Here is a 20,763-nt window from a genome sequence, read left to right on the forward strand (position 1 = left end):
CGACCGTCTTTCTCCATTCCTCCCTATCTTCATGTTTAAAGTAACTTTCTCGCCTCGGAATTTAGAATAATCTGAACAGGTACAACAACAACAGGCAATGGCTCTAACAATTAGCTGCTATGCAATAGCTTTAACAATAGTGGCTAGGCAATGGCTTTAACAATCGGCTGCTAGGCAATGGCTCTAGCAATTAGCTGCTATGCAATAGCTTTAACAATAGTGGCTAGGCAATGGCTTTAACAATCGGCTGCTAGGCAATTGCTTAACAATCAGCGGCTAGCTAGGAAATGGCTTTAACAATCAGCTGCTATGCAATGGCTATGGAATATGGAATAACATACTCAAACCAGTAACGTAGCAAGTTAACCGAATAATATGATGGCGGCTTACTCCCCCTTACTCCTTGTAATGGAACGATATAGGCATCGTGTTTTCTTATCTATATCCACTAAAAGACTTTTCGTTACTGGCGTTATGGTTTATAAGTATAGGCCTAATTGTCTTTTAACTCAATTCAGTAACATCTTTGCTAAGTGATTGTTACGCTACTTCTGTAAACATGACCAAGTTTAAATTCCTTGACCATCCTATACGTCCTTACACGTAACTACGACTTAGGACAATGCTACAAGTTACACACGACCAAACCAATGCTTTTGGCGGATTAAGATATTCAGTGTGAATAAACATAACTTGACTAGACCGCTTTGAGAACAGCACATGTTTACGTCCCATTACATAAGTCAGGTGGGCGTTAATAATAATAATAATAATTGTTATTGTCCGTACGGAAATTTGTCTTACAATGTGTGCATTACACCAAACACAAAACATTATAACTATAAGAAACCAAAGTGTACATTCACACCAGACTCACTCATAGTTTACATGTGACAAGGTTTATATTAGATTGTTCTTATTTAATGATTTGATTGCCAGGGGAACAAAGAGTGTTTGTGTCTGTCTTTGCCATCGGTGTCTTGTATCTCTTTTGTGATGGTAAAATCCTGACACAAAGGGTATTTCGAGGATTATGTTAGTTTTTTTTTTATAGATGTTTTTCTCAAAACAACTGCCCAAATGGGGTTTGTTATTTGCCAATGATTTTACCAGCAGCATTTAGGATTCTATAAAGTTTATATTTATTTTTAATGCTCAGATTGCCATACCAGGCAGTGATATTGAAACTTAAAATATTGCAGATGTGAGCGTGATAAAACATAGCCAAGGCCTTTTCGCTAACATTAAACCTGGCTAGATGACTTTAAATCCTAAACAATAATAATAATAATACATATCTAGGGGGGTGTGAAGTTAAAATCTTAATGTGTCACAACAGTAACTAAACTTGGAAAATTCAAGTAAAAAATACTTGTCTGGACTGTTTAAAATGTCCAACGTAATACAATAATTCAGAAACGAGAATAATGAGACTTGACCTTGACTTCTTACAATTGAAGAGCATAAACAGGTGCAGAGCTACAGGAAAAAAGTGGCGGGAAAGTTTCAAATACAGAAACCTTCTAAACCACAGGATCAGACATCCTTCAGGAATTAGTTTTCGTTACTTTTAGTAAGGTCATATCTGTGACATAGGATATTATGAGTTCCCAGTTGTATCTAGTATGTAAACGTTATGCCATTTAACCAATAACAGGAGCCCCTGCGTGATAGGACATAACCAGGTGTCAAGTGTGAGCTCTTGTATATCAAGGTTTAGTTTCTCTACTTTTGCATGAAAATTGTCTCATTATCTATTTAATGTGCTCGTTATAAACTTGAGTTATTGAGTACATTAGGTGAACATTGTCTGAACGATTCACCACAACACAATTTTAACGAACACACGTGCAACGACGGTCTAACTTGTAATAACACGGTCACCATGACCTCGGCCGGCGATTATTTATAATAAATGACCACGATGCCATTATCAAGACAATGAGGGTGAATCAGCGTATGGATCAGTTTGACACAAAATGAAATATGTTTCGGAGCTCTTGTTTGTTAAAATGTCAGGAATGTAATTTAAGATGGGTAAATGCATTATGAGTTCTAGAATTAATTAAGGTAAAAATTCAATACCATGCATAACCTAATCTCTGCACATATTGTCAGCACCTGTTATTAGCTGAATAGCAAAGGAGAGGTTGGCTCATATATATATATGGTCTGGTGTTGAAGACATTTTACACGTAAGCGGGTATTCCCACATGTCTTTAAGATTAAAGAGAGAGAGAGAGAGAGAAAGATTAGAACCTTATTGAGTTTTAATCCAGTTCTGAATGTGAACATTAAAAAAACAATTTAAAAAACACAAAACATTTTTTTAAATTAATAATTTCGATTTTTTTAGTTAGTTACAATTTGAATTCATTCAACCTAAAACAATAAAAAGGAGTGTTTTTATCTGAAATAAATATAAAATGACCGAACATAAACGACTACTACTTGTCTCATGGGAAGAAAATATAGTTTTATATTTTGATGGTCAAAAGGCAAAGAACGCCACTTATATAGGCCTATTAATAAACTGTTATAGTTGAACCTGTATCACGAATTAATTAATTCGGTTAGTTAGTTTTAGCTATATTACAAGAATAAGGATGTTTAAAATTTCTGAGTTGTGACTTTTGACACCATAGGCAAGCGTATTGATCTAATATAATAACATTGCTACATTATAGATCAGCTCCTCTCTGATTCATGACACATGCTGTTTGATAGGCAGGCACTCGGCAATTTACTTGATTAATAAAATCCTTCGCCCTATTTTTTAGTAACGCATCTACACCTTTGCAACTGTATTACGCTTACCACTGGAGGGTGTTCCCATTGATGCCATGTGGTATTCCTTGTGTCCTTTTGTTTCCATAAATTGATGCTTCGTTCAACAAAAAATTTAATCACAATTTATATTTTTTTGTTTTTAATTTATATTAATTTAATACAGTGTATAGTATCCACATTTACGTCATGAAATGTTTTGTTTCTGGATAGTCGAATTTCTTTCGACCATTGCACTTTATTATAGTGACATTTGTGTGGAAAAAAAAAGGTCCTCGACAGAGACGTCTTACTAAACACGAATCTGATCTTAAAAAACGCCACGCCCATTACAGACTTCCGTTTGCTATTAGTACCTAGAGTGTCCTTCGCTCAATAGTATTGACCAGGGCTGCCACTTAATTATTAGACGTAATATGACCCTCAACTTTTTTTTTTGTGGGAATAATAGAGCGTTCTTAAAGAAAACATCACTATTGGCGTCTCTCTTCTTACTACGAGAAAAAGGCGTTGTAAACACCAGAAGAAAAGATTTTCTGAAGCTGAAAACGCTGGAATGTGCTTAGCGCCAGGGCCCCGCCCGTTATCAGATATCTTTCCGATTTGAACGGAGACCTGCCGCATCTTCAATTCTATATCAAGGAAGAACTTTTTACAACGCTTAAATATTTTGTAGGCAACACTATTTTCGAGAAAAACAATAACAACGGACTCCTTTTAGTGAAATTTCATGACTTAAATTTGGATTCTATACATAGTGTTAAATTAATAAAATGAAAAATTAAACCTAAAAATTGTGAACCTACATCGCTCCTCTGGGCCCCAGCTTCTAATGGGGTCTCGAACGAAAATGTTAGTATCTAGGGGGTGGAACCAGAAATGTTACAAAAGAGCTGCCTTACTGTGCTTTATTTCAAGTCATTGTATAAGTGACTTAAACTTTGGAATATTTACTTTGTATTCAACTGAAGAAAAATATTCGGCGCTGAGTTACATTAGCAAGTACTCAGAACGACTTTTGAATGTTAGTTACAAAGAACCAGAAAGTTAGATTTCTGAATGAACAATTCCGAAATTGTTCCTAGTGCATAGTTCATAGTTGTAGTTGACGGACGCGACAACGATGGAATATGAAATGAACAAAAAAAAAAGGAATTGGCTACAAAAATGGATTTAAATCATATGGCATTTTTGGTACAGTGTCCAGCTCAGTCTTAATGGAATATTTTTTGTAGAAAATAAAAGGGGGGGGGGGGGGGAGGTGGCGGCATTTTTTAATTCTTCACGCTGACGGCCACAACCTTCGCGGCTGTGTGTAACATTAGTATTCCGAGGAACACAGCTTGGGAAACATTATTCTACCATTCTACATGATCCTTTGATTCTGGGGGGAGGGGCAACATTAGCTAATCGCAGCTGACTACACCACCAACCCTGGTCACACCTTCGTCCGTGAACCTTCCATAAGTAGGCCAACCATTCACCCGAGCAAGGCTCAATCGCCCAGGTTCCGTTTAATTAGCTAATAAGTTGACTAGGCCACTTGCACTCACCTTGGGGCGGCTCAATCAAACGCTGCTGTACCTGTAACTGTTTCATCTTCTCTTTGATTCTACACATTTATTAATGGACAGAGGCGGGTCTCATTATTTAGCCTTGATGAATCACTTTATTTGATCCAATAGTTTCTTGGATGAGGTTGGCTTATTGTGTTTGTTTCAGTGCAAGAATATATCACAATTGCTAAAAGTACGCAGTGAAAGGAATATTATGCATGACTAGCATATATGGAAGCCAAAACTTTGTCGTTTAGAATGTACGAGAATGTGAATTGTATTATTGCTTATATATATATATATAACATATATAACAAACTGCACAATGGACTACTTTAAAGTAATTCTGTGGTAAACTTTTTCAATCCAAAGTTTACTTTCTCGAAATTGTAATTCTCCTTTACGTCATTGTGTTTGATTTGCTATTGTTTATCTAGTTTTAAATCTTTATCCATTTTATTCTCTAAGTTCTATCTAACAATTGATCTAGAGTGCACCAAACTCTAACTGCGCATATAGAGGTATGCTATGTAGTATTTTATCATTATCAAGACCTCTATATTATGTCTCATACACACATGTAAACGTATTGATAGTCTTAACAAACATTGGTCTGATTGACTTTATTTACCCTCTATCATTGTAACTTAGTAGCATTTATCATTTGTCCCTTATCTTATATCTAATTAAACCTTATCACAATTAGCATTGTACATATACATGCCATCACATTTAAAGAAACGACACATAGGTGTTTTCAAGCTAGGGCGTGTGTTGTAACATTTATTGTAGTTATCCCCCTTGTATTGTATGACTATTAAATTACTATGTGATTATTTTACCAAATAACAATAAATGTCTTATTAGGATTGATGCAAATACTTGCCTGTTAATGATTGCAGTGAATTGCAGTACAAATGAGACTCCCAGTCAAATGCTTTTAGGATGTTCCGAATTTCCAAATAGTCTATCAATTTTTTAGCTCAGATTGTTGATAGAGTACATTTATTACCATACATCACCGAAGAATGCATAACTAACTTGATTCTGCTTTTCGTATTATTAATATTAAATAAGACATCAACCAAGCAATCTGTGTTGAAAATTTGCTCTTTGCGATAATATATTTTCTGTTTCATCATTAATGAATGATAGGAAAATTTTTTTCTTTAAAGGATACATGAGAGAAGACTTGAAAAGTATTACTTAAGATGTGTATGTGTTAACAAAAAGGCTTTAAATCAGTGTGCTTTAAAAAAATCAACAGAATAAACAAAATTATATACATAGATAATGATTATTTGTTAAAGCTAATATACAAAAAAAAGTCTTCGTATACTTTTAAAACATTGTTACATTTGAACAACATATCTAAAATAAATCAGAAGTAACATGAATTACTTAATTAATTATATTTAAAAATATACGAAAACAAGAACTTTTCGATAATAGTACATAGAAATTTTATTAAATGAGTGTTGAGTGACTGTGAGACACATAGGGATAGTCTGGTAATTGAGTTAAATAATGTGTTAAACAGCCATAGTTTCTTTTTCACAAGATCTGCAATGAAATAAATCTACAAAACCGACAGTAATGTTGTTTTACAGTGAAACACATTTCATTTTTTCTTGAAAATTTTCAGTAAGCAGTAACTGTTCAAGATGTTTTCAGTTCTATTTTGCTAATTAAATGCATACTCCTCATTAATATTCGGACTCACAGATAAGCCTTATTATTATGATGTATGACAATGTGCGTGTATTTACTCATTATATACTGATGAAGCTTTTAACAAGGTTTGATTTGTCAAAGAGGTTATTTAGTACACTTTTGTATTGACAATGTTTGACATTGTCACCCCTCTTTTTCAAATAATAATTTTAAAAAATGTTTTCTTTTAACTTTTTTTATTGTTTTTATTATTATTAGTAGTAGTAGTAGTAGAGTAATAGTACAAGTATTGCTGTGAAACATCCTGTGAAATCACACTATGAAAACATACCCTAACCTATGTAGGCTCTACATGAACCAGAAAATGAACCAAATATTATGTCCGAAAATACAATAGATGAAACCTTGTTTAAAATAGTAGGAAAATGATTTCAAGTCGATCGTGGAAAAGTGCGGCATTTTACTTTGTTACCGAATCAATGCTTGACCCTTTAATCTCGACATTTAGGCTCATTTGCTGTTCAATGAGACTAAGATGCTATAACCTCGACATTTAGCCCCATTTGATGTTCAATGAAACTAAGATGCTATAACCTCGACATTTAGCCCCATTTGATGTTCAATGAAACTAAGATGCTATAACCTCGACATTTAGCCCCATTTGATGTTCAATGAAACTAAGATGTTATAACCTCGACATTTAGCCCCATTTGATGTTCAATGAAACTAAGATGTTATAACCTCGACATTTAGCCCCATTGGATATTCAATGAAACTAAGATGTTATAACCTCGACATTTAGCCCCATTTGATGTTCAATGAAACTAAGATGTTATAACCTCGACATTTAGCCCCATTTGATGTTCAATGAAACTAAGATATAACCTCGACATTTAGCCCCATTTGATGTTCAATGAAACTAAGATGTTATAACCTCGACATTTAGCCCCATTTGCTGTTCAATGAAACTAAGATGTTATAACCTCGACATTTAGCCCCATTTGATGTTCAATGAAACTAAGATGTTATAACCTCGACATTTAGCCCCATTTGATGTTCAATGAAACTAAGATGTTATAACCTCGACATTTAGCCCCATTTGATGTTCAATGAAACTAAGATGTTATAACCTCGACATTTAGCCCCATTTGATGTTCAATGAAACTAAGATGTTATAACCTCGACATTTAGCCCCATTTGATGTTCAATGAAGCAAAGATATTTTCCCCCAAAACAAAAACAAAAAAAAAAAAAAAACCTTATTGTATAATGAGCATAACAAAAAGTTTGATTAAATGTTTCTAGATTTTCTGCACTAACTGCAATATTAAACATCTAAAAATAACTATTTGAGAAGTTAGGCTGCAATGAACTTATTCCAAGCATATAATAAGCCAAATGTTTGACGCAAAAGATGCAATGGAAAACGACTCAACGTGATCAAAGTTTTTTCTAGACTTAAGGGGCGCTTACAAGATTATCTATTCAAATTTCTTTGTATGTATGCCAACAATCACTTTGATGGAGGTCGAAAAGAGAGGAGCCGAGGTCAGCAGAGAGGCAACTGTATGTCCAGCGCAAATCTAACCGCCTTTAATTTACCCAAATATTGTGAGGTACCCATTAGGGATGGGTGGACTCAGAGGCACCCTAAGGATTCCAAAACTAAAAATCTCAGTCTTCACTAGGATTTGAACCCGGGACCCTTCGTTTCGGAAGCCTTGCCACGTAGCCACCGCGCAACCTTTGTCAATCTTGTGCAATCAGATAATGTAGATATCATAGTGATCAAGTCATGTCCGAGATATGATCTTTGTTTAACGATGTTAAGATCGTTAATGGAATGCCTGACCATCGTCAAGCACAAGGCTCAGATGAAAGGGCCATTCACGATAGAGATTTGCTAAATAGCATTGCAGGGTCGCCGTCAAATAATTAGAGGGCCAGGCGAAGTGATTTTTTTCTCCAAATCAAATTAAAAAAAAAAAGAAGCAATGAAAATAAAACATCAAAGAAACGCAATTTATGAAAAACCTACCAGTCTATATCTAAATTGACAACCGAAATTTATATGTCGCAAATTCCGTAGAAGTTGACAAAGTTGGGCTACTAACATAAGACATTGTCCTCTATTATGCTTAAGATGTGATCCAAATTTCGCGATTTTTTTTTCTCCAACTTTTTTTTACCCTATGCGAGGCCCCCACCAATCACCAATTGGATGCTCAAGGCGGCTGTTTAGTTTGCCTATGCCTAACAATTCAAATAAATGGTCAGTTGGTTAGCCATTCTTTTAATTAGCCAAACAATACTCCTACCACGAAGTTTGGCGAAAGAAAGAGGCATTTTGTCGTCATTTTTGCCTAGCGGAAAATCGTAAAAATTAATACTTAAAACAACTTAAAGAAACTGCTAATACTTTAGAAACCGACGAACAGCTTGAAGTAGCATATAATACAGCTGAAAAAAAAAATTCCAAAAAATTTAAAATGATCAATGACGTCTTCTCATCCAGTCCTCACTAAAAAACACGACTTTATTTCTATATGTCCACAAAAGAGAATCTACTGCAAGCAATTAAACTATGACTAAACTCACAAAATCCGTGGTCTTACAGATATCTGAAAAGTGTTAGCGGTTGTTGTTGTAAATGAAGACTCCAACTTTTATTAACTGGCAAAAAAAAAGAAACAAATGGTACCCTCAAGCAATTTTACATACGTAAATATTTCCTATTTAGTAAAGAAGAGTCGTCTTCTCATGACATTCCACCGAGAGAAGCAGCTACAACTAATTACAAATTCGGTAGGCAAGGCGCTCCGACGTCTTTGGGATGGCTAAGGTGTGCAAAGAAAGTGTTCATAAATAGATACTGTAAAATCAATTTATTTTTATTATATTCAAAGTGTCATGTTGATCGATAGTTCATTTACATGTTTTGTTACTTCAGCTTTCTCCTCCCTTGACATAGATCGTTATGTTAAAATGATAAAAAAAAAAGGTCACTATGGTATGAATGTCAAGCTATTTTATTCGGTAAAGTAAAAGAAAGAGGAATGACAACAGGAACAGGTACAGATGTAACTACACAATGTTGATTTATCTAGAACTATTTTGCTAATTACATAGCCTAAGTTTTTTGATGAATACAGAAGAAAATAAATTACGCTTTGTTTTGGAAGCAAACACTCACAGATTGTTGACAGATGGCTGGTATTGTGTAAAGAATTGGATTAAGAGCAGAATTTACAGGCATGACAAAAACAGCGATCCAGGCGTAAACTTCACGGTCAAAGATTTGACCTTTTAATGAAAGAAATCCAAGTATTCCAACAGGAAACCAGCACATGAAATCTGTCAGGGCAACAATAGCCAATTTTCTGGCAATATTAAATTCTAGTTGCTTGCTTCTGGTATTGGTTCTTACATTTTGAATATTTTTCCTTACAATCAGAATATTAACAAAAATTAAGATTTGTCCAAAAGCTATAAAAAGAAACAATATAAAATTTAAAACAACAAAGACAATGAAAGAGAAAACCCAGCCATCATGTTCCGTATATCCCAAAGGCAGAGCCAAACACAAACCATTAGAAGAATAAATATTCCATTCAGTAAATGTAATAGGAATTAGAGCCAACAGAAAACCAAAGAACCAAACCAATGTAAAAGAAAATATTTTACCTGTTTTTGTAAATTTGTATTGACCAAAAGGAAAAGCAATTTTCAAGAAACGATCTATTGTTATCAAACAAATAAAAAACGTGGAAGTTTCACTTGAGAGTGTTGACAGAAATCCTGCCAATTGACACAAAACACTATGTCTCCATTTAACATCTTCTAATACATAATTATCTTTATATTGAATATCTACTGCAGCTATTAATAGTAAATAAATTCCCATAATAAAATCTGAAACAGCCAGACCAGATACAAACAGTCCATAAGCTTTTTTAAATATCTCTCTTTTCCATCTCATTCTATAGACCAACACAATGCCATTTCCAGCCAAAGTTATAAGTCCTACGGTCCAGATGGTAATTCTCTTTACAATGTCACCAACAAGATGTTTACATGAAGAGATGACATCTACAGGCGCATGACATTTGTCAACTGATTTAATATTTGTGGACAACAAAGTTTATAATCACTAGCTCGTAACTCAGACTTTATAGTAAGACCTCGGAAAAAATTTTCTTTCAAATTGGTTATATTGATATTTTCTATGTATAAACTTTCTAGTGTAAAGTATTCCGGTATTCCCATATCTTGAAAGCTAGAAATAAATGTATTACTTAATTTTAAAACTTTCAACTGACTCAAGTTTTCAAAGACTTTTAATTTTAATGATGATGTTTTTGTGTACGATAAATCAATAATTTCTAGAGATCTAGGAAATAAAAAATCTTTTCCAATTATTAAATTTGTATTGTGGGAAATGTTCAACACTTTTAATTGACTTAAGTTACTTATACTTTTCATTTCATTACTGCTAGTCATCTCATTATAACTAAGGTCCAAGTCAATGAGATCTGAAAGTTTCCAATATTGAAATCCGAAGTCAAAATTGTGTATTTTACAATGTTGTCCATAAAATTCGACCATTTTAAACAAGGTAAGATATATCCAAAACATATTTCGTTGATACATAAAATTGTTTATGTTAAACATTCCAAATGTTTTTTTGTAAACAGTCTCAAAATATTCTTTGCTAATCTCTTTATTAGAGTTTATTGTTTTACTTGAGAGGCACACGTACTCTTGTGGACAAGGTAGTTTACATAAAAAAGTTTTTTCTATTTTGTCCGTCATCCTGAAATGTGATGTCACTTCATTTATATAAATACACGTATCTCTTAATGTAAAGCTTATATTTACTGCACATAAAAATTTATCCAATTGAAATTCGTCCTCTCCATAAGGACAATCGCGTTCTCCATCGCCAATATATGCACTGGAAATACAGTAGGACATAGGACATTTGAAGTAGCCTTCTGGGCAAGTAAAATGTTCACAATTTTGTAAATGTGTATTATCTTGGCATTTCATGAAACTTTTACCTTTTATACATTTATAACCCTCAAGTCTGTTTTCAATTTTACATTCAAACTCGGGAGATGGAGATTTTAAGTTGACATATATTGGTTTACAGTCATTTTCTGTATATATTGTCATATTGTTTTCAGTACAAAGCAATGGAATAGCATAATACTTAAAAACATAATAATAAGGGTTGCTGTTAATATCAATCACTTTATCCTGACATTTAAGGTAGTTGTGACATTTATTAATGTCAATGCTTTCATAGACGGACAGGTCATCGTGGCTTTGCCTGACAATGGAGATATAATGGACGTCCCTTTCCTCACTGATTTTACTGTTTGCTGGACAAACGTACTTCTGCAGATAGTCAATGTCCTTGGAAATATTTTCAGCACATTCAATACTTTTAAAATCCATTTTCATGATATTTAAATAAGACATTCCAGGAGAAATAAATGATGTTATCAGATAAATATGTCGCCGGTTACCTACAATATTTGTGTTGCTTGATACTGCATTAAGTAATGTACGAGTTAAATCTTGATTACGTAAGACCTGGTGACATTCACAGATTACCAAAGTAGGTAGGTATACATTAGTGCAACTGCCAGATAATAACCTTTTATGTAGGAAGTAACTATCTACTTCTTTTAAAAGTGAAACAATTTCGCTGTATGAAATGTTGACAAAAAAACAATCATTAGAGCTCATCTTCGAAGAATAATATATAGAAACAAATGGATTTCCTGAATGCCAAGAGAAATTAAAATAGCTATTTCTTACACCAACGTTCAAGCGAACATGATTTAATTTGTTTTTAAATAAAGTTTCGTTTAGAAGTTTAAGGGAAAACTTTATTTCTTGTGTCGACTCTAAAGAGATTAAATAACTATTAGCCTGTTGGGAACAGTACCGGACACTTTGATCATGACTCATATTAAAAACATCAGCGACATGTTAAAATGAAGTTATTGAACTCCCGCTAGTAAAGTTTGCTGCATTTTGTTTACATTTAGTTTCACAAACTTTTGGGAAAACTGTTACAATATCTAAATACGCATTTCTGCGATGGTAGTAAAGAAACTCAGTTGTAGGCAAAGAGTGAAAATCTTCTTCGATGATAAAAAACCTATCCACAGTATTGTCTTTGCCTTGTTCATTTAAAATAGTATATGTTAATTCTATTTTATTGTTAGTAGATTTGGATATAAAAATAAAACATGGCAGCGGTTTATTTCTTCTTGTGAACCACACTTTAGATACGTTGAATACATCACTCACAGAATATGTTTCACTGCAATTACCAGTAGGATTGTCAATATCTATAGTAACTAACCCACTTGGTGAAAAAGACATGACTGTGTAATTCAACATTCTCCAATTTTTTACTTCCAACAGATGATTTACTGTTCTGTTTATAAAATGTATTTGTTTATTTATATCCTCTCGACAGTCCATTATGAACAAAATATCTTTCTCTCTTGCATGACAATCTTTTAAGGGAAATAACCAAACGTCACCTGAGAAGGAAAGAAAAGTAAAATAAAATTATTGTTCTTATTATTATTAAGTATTTTTTAGCGACCTTCGAAATGGAAATAGACGTTATTAGTTTTGTGTGGTCTGTCTGCCTATCGTCCGTCTGTCCGTCCTTCCCGTTTAAATCTCGTAAACTAGAAAAGATAATCTTGATATTTTAGACCATTCAAAGTTTTGATGCAAAGCCTACTTTTTTTTTTTCTGAAAGCGAAACAATTATTTTTTTAAACAACTATGCAAGTAGTTTTTTCATAACAAATCGCCATTTTTACAGCTATTCACTATTAGTAGTAACAAACACGGGAGGATATTTAGTAAGGGAGATGACTATTTACCATAATTGTAAAACATTTATGCAAACGATTTTTATATTGTGTCAAAAGCATTTTTATTGCTAGGTTAAGTAAGATCTGTCAAACTAAATACATGTACAAAAAAAATGTTTACTTTTTTTTAAAGAGAAAAAACTATATTTAATATGTATACAAGTGGAACATACTTTAAAATAGCAATTAATAAGTTGTTTTCCATATTATCGCGTGAGCTGTAGCTCCGTAGTATCCTCACGGGACACATAACTTAATATTTTTTTTATTTTTTTGTAACGAAGTGTGTTTTGTCTTGAAGCTTTGAATAAGTGATTGACTCTTTACAAAACAATTAGATCAATTAGAAAATTCTTATATGACATCAATTAGGCCAGGTTCACATCGAACTTCATATTCACTTTCATTTACCCGTCCCGCCCAAAATAAAAATTCATGGTTAAGCGAATTCATAAAATTCTAATAGGTCTACATATCCAGACTATACATCCAGACCTACGGTGCGCTAAATGTTCTTTAACATCTATAAATTTATTTAACTCTTAATGGATAGATTTTAGAAGATAATATTTCCAAAGAAAAAAAAATAGCGGTCAAATTAGATCTTCGCAGCGTGGCCTATTAACTAGTAATTCATTTTCAGAACACAACAGTCATTTTTAGGAAAATCGTTAGAGCTGCTTTCGAGATCCATAAGGAGGTTTTGCCCAGCTGAATTAAAAAAAATATGTAAAAAAGAAGCAGTCTAAGTGACATGAAGAACTTCAGGTTCAGAGAGAATTATCTGGAGTTTTTTTTTTTTTGTATCCTACCTGGTAATGTTCATTGAGTGGCTGTCGCCTTGGACCTGAATGAACAGTGGAGGCTGTTGTATTGGTGTTGTACGGGAAAGGTACCTATAACGAGGTTCGGCAGAAAGTAAAGGTGAACCCAGAGATTGAACTGAAGGCTTCGCTTGAGATGCCTTATTAAGTCTACAACTAAGTATACCTGTTTGTTCTGACGCTTCTTATACCTTGTGTAATATCTCGTATTACTTTCACATTTCACAAACTTCTAAATTCAGGCATACGTTATATTGTTACGAATCTCACTATCCAGGCTCTCTGCAAACTGCACCATACACCACCAACTTAAAGAACTTGACAACTCAGGGCTCCCAAATAACGTAAAGATTTAATGTTCATAAATAACAGCCAATACTGTACATTTGGCAGCACGTAGAACAGTACAAATAGCTCTCCGATAACACCGTTCCGCCGTATCAACTCTTGCACTGGCCTCTCCGTCTCCTTCCGGGCTTGCACTGTGTTCAACAGTTCAGGACTGACTTCACACATTAGGCTCGTTGTGTCGGATTCGATCGCAGACCAAGATCAAGACGCCGTTCGTCTCAACTGTACTTGATAGTACTCCGCACTGAACCGTCGTAATGCTCCGTACAGAACCACACCGCTGAACTGTGCTATAGTCGACCGTGTTCTGAACCTCTGTCGTGAACCTCCTTTCTGAACCGTCTTGTGTTGAGCCCCTTTTCTCGACCGTCTTGACTGCGACACCTTCGCTCTTATATAGGGTCCCTACTGGCCTTCTACAACCGGACAGAACGTCGCTCAACCATTCTGGGTGTCAGATGACTACAACCCTCGTGACGCTCCTGAGCTCTGTTCACGACGTCGATCCTACTCGAACCTTCATGTTGATACTCGTCTCGGCTGAACGTCGTAGCTCGTCACGGTTGACCGCTCGTCTAGCGCTGGCCTGGGCGATTTGCGTCGGCTGACAACACGCACACCACTACCCCATCTGTACTACCACCAGGTTTATAACAATATTTTATTTATCCTTTTGTTTCATCTTATTGTTTTAAACTTATCTGATTAGTCAGAGGTGACCAGCATTTAAGAAATAGCATAAACTAATCTGAAAGTGACATAAATGTACAGGGCGAGATTGACTGTAACTTAGTTTGAAGTTTGTTTCAGTACAGTTCATTATATTTAAGATAGATACGTTTTTTCGGCATTATCCGGTGACGCAAAACAATATTTTTAATGCCATACTGATTGGAGGTGGTACTATGTATGTTAAAGACACTTCGGCTAAACTAGAAAATCTGCTGGCCTTCAACAATAAATCAGAATCACCGTTTCGCTGAATCAAAGGTTGACACATGAATGTTGACGGCTATATCTTCATTAATTACTTTTTGCTCTTATGACCGGTGGAGAACTAGCTTCTTGTACCACTAGTTCATCAAAATAATCCTAAAAATCGGATTCAGCCTACCGCTACCTCTTTAGTGATGTTTCAACAGCCTCGGTGAAGACTTCTGTTGGTGCTGCAGTCTCTGGAACACAATTTCGCACATGACTTCTACCTTTGCTTCAGTGCGTGCATCCAACACTAAACGAAGTCCAGCAGTGTCGCTAAGCTATGGAGACGGTTATCTTTCTTTATTAACATACTGTTGATATAATCTCCCTTGGATTAATGCATTGTTTGAGAATTGGTGTATTTTTAATGCAAAAAAAATCGATCGCTTGCATAATTGATAATAAAAACAAAACTTTTTTATTTTTAGAAAAAAAAAAATAGCCGTTGCACCTAAACTTTGCGAACCACAACGCATGGTGAAATATGGTTTTTCATTTCTCTTCTAGTTTTTTTTTTTTTTAATCTGATTGCGACAGACGGAATTTTGCCATAAACCTATTAGCGTCTTTTCCCCGACTATTAAAAACATGAATAAAACGATTTATATTATTGTATTGTTTGTTGTTAATGAACACTACATTGTTTGAGTCAAACGTTAAAGAATATTACGATGTGCAAGATGCTTACAACTGAGGCTGAAGTTCAACAACCTACATAGAGCCATTCAATATTTGGTATAGAACTTACATGAAAAAAAAAAAACAACGTAAAATGGTACAGATTTGATATAGGAGTATATTATTTTTAACACCAAATGGATGTGTGCTCAGGGTACGACATACAAACATATATAAGTGAAGAGCCTGCCAACCCCCCTCCTAACAAAAATAAAAGGGATGATCCAGCCAAAATACTATGTGAAATTATATATATATGTATATATATATATATATTGGTCAAATATTTCGATAAAGATCTGACAATGCAAAGAAGAGTTAGAGGTTGTATATAAGACTATGTGTACGTATGTGTGCGGGTGAGAGTTAAAAGGAGCGATGTTCTATTGGAAGTTACAAATAAATAAAATGAAGTGGTAGAAGACAGAATATAAAGCCTTGATTGAAATTGACAGGATTTGTGGGCATGTAAAACTTTGCATGTTTAGATTATGTTAATGAAAAATACATTGTCATTTCTATAAAAAGATTTATACTATAAATGTTTAAAGTATAAAATAAGATTATTGCATTTTTAAAGAGAATATTAAAAATATCTGAAATACTTATGCTAAATTCTCAGGTTTTTTAAGTGTAACCATAGCCTCTTTTATTCCATTGTATAGAATTTACACCTGTACAGAAATTAGCTTTACATTCCTATGTGTGCTGAAAGACCTGTTTAAAAAGTCCTACATAGTCAATATCTGATCTAATTTAATATAACTAGTATCATGTAGTTAACAGGCATAAATTGAAATCTAAAAATGAAAATGAATATTGAGAATAAAAGCTTAAACGTAATCTGAAACTAATGCTTTTAATTTTTAAGGGTAATGAATGTATATATTGTTAACTAGACAAAGTCATGGCGAGAAAATCAAAATAACACTTGAATGAGTCGATAATAAAATGTTGGAACCAAAGTATGATCAGATAATCAGAATTTGACAATAGAAAATTTAATTTCCTTTGGTCATTTAAAACACTGAAAGTATACAAATTGAGTGTATTTGAGTAATACTTACAAAGTAGTAAAATTTATTCTTCAATATTTTTTTCCAAATTTTTTTTCCCAAATTTATTCTTAAAGTTTTATTATAAATTAAATGTATCATGTTTAAAATTTGAAATGTCGGCATGTTTAAATTGATTAGTTGCTTGATATTGATACATTTTTTAAAAACTAGACAACGGTTTTATAACATATAAAATGTTTTTTTTTTATAATGAATGTAATTTTTGTATATGGATTAAAATTGTGACACTTTTTATTCGAACATGTTAAATAAACATTGCAGAAAAAAGTCTTGAATAAGCTCTCAACTTACCAAAACATAAAAACAGTAAGATGAAAATCATCATTGTATTCCACCTGATCTGCAGAATCCTAATACCGTTCAACACTAAAAACTGGTCCCTACGTAGTAAACGTAATGCCTGGAGCTAGTTCTAGAGGTCACGTGTCACGTGCTGACAAATGACATTGAGGGTCAATTAGGTGTGACCGTAATATCGCTTGAGTAAACAAAAGAGTATCTGCTTTTCCGCAGGCGCCTTGGAAGAGGGAAGCATTGCAGAGATCAAACTCGGGGTTTATATCAGGCTATTTGTTTTTCTTTTATCCAGAATAGCCAACTAGAAAATTAAATTATAGAATTTATATTATTTATAAAACATTTTAAAGGGTTGGTGTTTTGAAAACAGGTTATGTTGTTTTTTTTTATAAAGATATTTTTTAAAAAAAGGCTATGAATACTTTAATTCAATTTTATTATAATTTTATTATGTTTTCTGTTTCCTGTCTCATTTTAAAATGTTGGATACACGGATAGAATTGAAGTCATGGTTAACATACATGAATAGATGCATGACGCGTAAGACGTAATCATCTTCTTTGTTTCAATTAACGTCTGTATTTTACAAGATAAGACAGACACTTTCCAGAGATCACAATTGTATCACATTTTAAGAAAACGTCTCTCACTTTCATTCAGATATTATGAGATTACAGCAATTTCAGATCGCTACAAGACGTAAACGGAAATGAAAATGAGGAATGTAAATGAGGAAATGAAAATGATGGTGAACATGATCGGGAACATGATCGATAACATTGTATTGAAAAAGGAAGGCCAAACAGGTGTCGCAATCGAAAGAAGGAAGACTCGTTAATGAAGCAGTTACCTGGTCAGGACTGTAGCTGCGCGATCAGTTGTGATGGAGGTGCTGGGGATTGCAGTGCCGTCTGTGACTGTGTTGTCTGCAAGTCTTGCGGGGGTGACTTTCAAGACGAGAAACTTGAGGACGATTGCTGCTACGATCTGAACGGGATGTTTTGAATGAATTGAAAAGGAAGAAACAAATGAAGAAACTAAGGGAAGTCTGCTATGTGCCTGAAGTTTTTGTTTCAAATGTATCTGCAGCGAGTACCTCAATGAGCCGGACAGGTCAAAACAACGTTGGGTCTGCGTCCAAGCTTGCTGCTGTTGACTTTTAAGACCTCTGTTTATCTGTCAGTACCTTTGATGAGAACTCAAACCATGAAAGCCTGATTATTTGCCTTGGATGTCGTCAGGTGAAATTGCAAATACCTGCCCCAACAATGTCCGAGACAGAAACAACGAATTTGACTTTGGTAGCGGCATTAGAGAGAACTCGATGCTTAGAAACTGCATCCAGGCGATTGACATGAACTGTATCTGCAGCGCCCTGCGGGGACAGTGCCCTTGCCAAGAAAACCAGCTACAAGATCTGAACTTGACAGAAAATTTTACTTCTGCCCACATCAGTGAGAGTGACTTAGATTGAATTAATTCCAGCGAAACCTTATGTAGTGGTGAATGAACATTACAAGGATGCTTCATGGGCATACCTTACAGATTGAGAAAGACTATGTGCTTAAAAACTATGGCTACCAGTGGGCCTAGAACTGTGTCACGAGACGTCTTTGGAAAAGGTCCGCTAACTCAGCGTCTTAGAACAACAACCCTGGAATCTACAGTTATCGCCACAACCTCCATTTGCGTTATGTGATTGTCAACCCTGACCTCCACTAACTTTGCCTGTGTCAGCTGGCTGGCATCAGCGACTATCGTCATTAGGTGGAAGCAGCGACCACGATTTCGTCTTAAGCATAGACTGGCCAACTGGAAGACGAGGAAGCGACCGCCGCTGAAAACTGTACAGGTGGCTTTGTGGGCAACAGGCACCCTAACGTCTGTGATTCCCAACGATCGACCTCCACCTGAACTGTCAAACCTCCACTGCACTGTTTCTTTTCGGGACGAAAAGCTCTAAGAAGGGGGGCAATGTTATAACTCTGCCATGCGCACCGCCATCAAAACTAGTAGCTGCGCACTGTGATGGAATAGACTGAGAAGGATGTCAACATTTGGAGGAGAAGAACGATTTCCTCCCAAGTCAGAGCTGATAAAGATGGTGTGATCAATTCATGTTGTTCTACGTGTATTTGTGAGGTCCTGTAAATAAACATCGTGTTCGCGTTGAGTTGCCTTCCCTTAAGTTATTACAATATTAATAAGCGTGTCATATATTAGATATCTACTGATAACGGGAATGTTCTCTTGTGTTATATAAGGGACTCTTCTGGCCCTGTTAGAATGTTCTTTGTACAATAAATGAATGTCTTCATCCTTATCAATTCTGTTGTTGCGTAGTTCTACTCTAAGGTTACTGAGTAATAGCAACACAACACAAATAGAATGATCAATGAACACAGCTCTAGCAGACTTGCATTTATTAAGCAAAACAATAGTTTACAAATAGGCGACTTTAACAATAAATATTTTGAGTATTACACATTAAACCAAGACTAGACAACCATTAGTAATTCAAAATAAATACACAATATGCAATTAAAAGGAATTCTATTGTTCAGACCTAACACGTCTGTCTCCTAACAATATATGGCGTGGACTGACTCTTGCCCATGTGGTCTGCTCTAACCATATGACCAAATATCTCATGATACCACTGTGGATTCCCCTATTTCATGTGCAAATGGCATAGTCCTTATACACTCACGTCAGCCAACCAACGTCACAGTCTAAGGTACAGAGGAGTGATGTTCATCATCACAACCTAAACTATGTTCTCCTTCTTAAACAAACATTTTGTGAAATGCAATTCTGGTAGATGGCTGGAATTGTGTAAATAATAGGATTTAGCGCAGAATTTACAGGCATTACAAAAACAGCGATCCAAGCGTAAACTTCACGATCAAAGATGTGGCCATTTAAAGAAAGAAATCCAAGTATTCCAACAGGAAACCAGCACATGAAATCTGTCAAAGCAACGAAAGCTAGTTTTTTAGCTATGTTTAAATCATCCTGCTTTCTTTTGATATTTATTCTTAAGTTAGTAGTTTCTTTCCTTAGAAGTATAATATTAACAAAAATTAATATTTGGCCAAAAGCAATAAAAAGAAACAATATAAAATTTAAAACAACAAAAACAATGAAAGAAAAAACCCAGCCATCATGTTCTGTAGATCCCAGGGGCAGAGCCAAACACAAACCATTAGAAGAATAAATATCCCACTCTGTAAATGTAATAGGAATTAGAGCCAACAAAAAACCAAAGAACCAAACTAATGCAAAAGATACTATTTTTCCTATTTTTGAAAATTTGTGTTGTCCAAAAGGAAAAGCAATTTTCAAAAATCGATCTATTGTTATCAAGCAAATAAAAAATGTCGAAGTTTCACTTGAGATTGTTGACAGAAATCCTGCAAACTGACACAAAACACTATGTCTCCATTTAACATCTTCTAATACATAAATATCTTCATATTGAATATCTACTGAAGCTATTAATAGTAAATACACACCCATAATAAAATCTGAAACAGCCAGACCAGATACAAACAGTCCATATGCTTTTTTAAATATCTCTCTGTTCCAACCAATTCTATAGACCAACACAATGCCATTTCCAACTAAA

The sequence above is a fragment of the Biomphalaria glabrata genome, chromosome 6 (genome assembly GCF_947242115.1).
Source record: "Biomphalaria glabrata chromosome 6, xgBioGlab47.1, whole genome shotgun sequence".
In the NCBI taxonomy this organism is placed as follows: domain Eukaryota; kingdom Metazoa; phylum Mollusca; class Gastropoda; family Planorbidae; genus Biomphalaria; species Biomphalaria glabrata.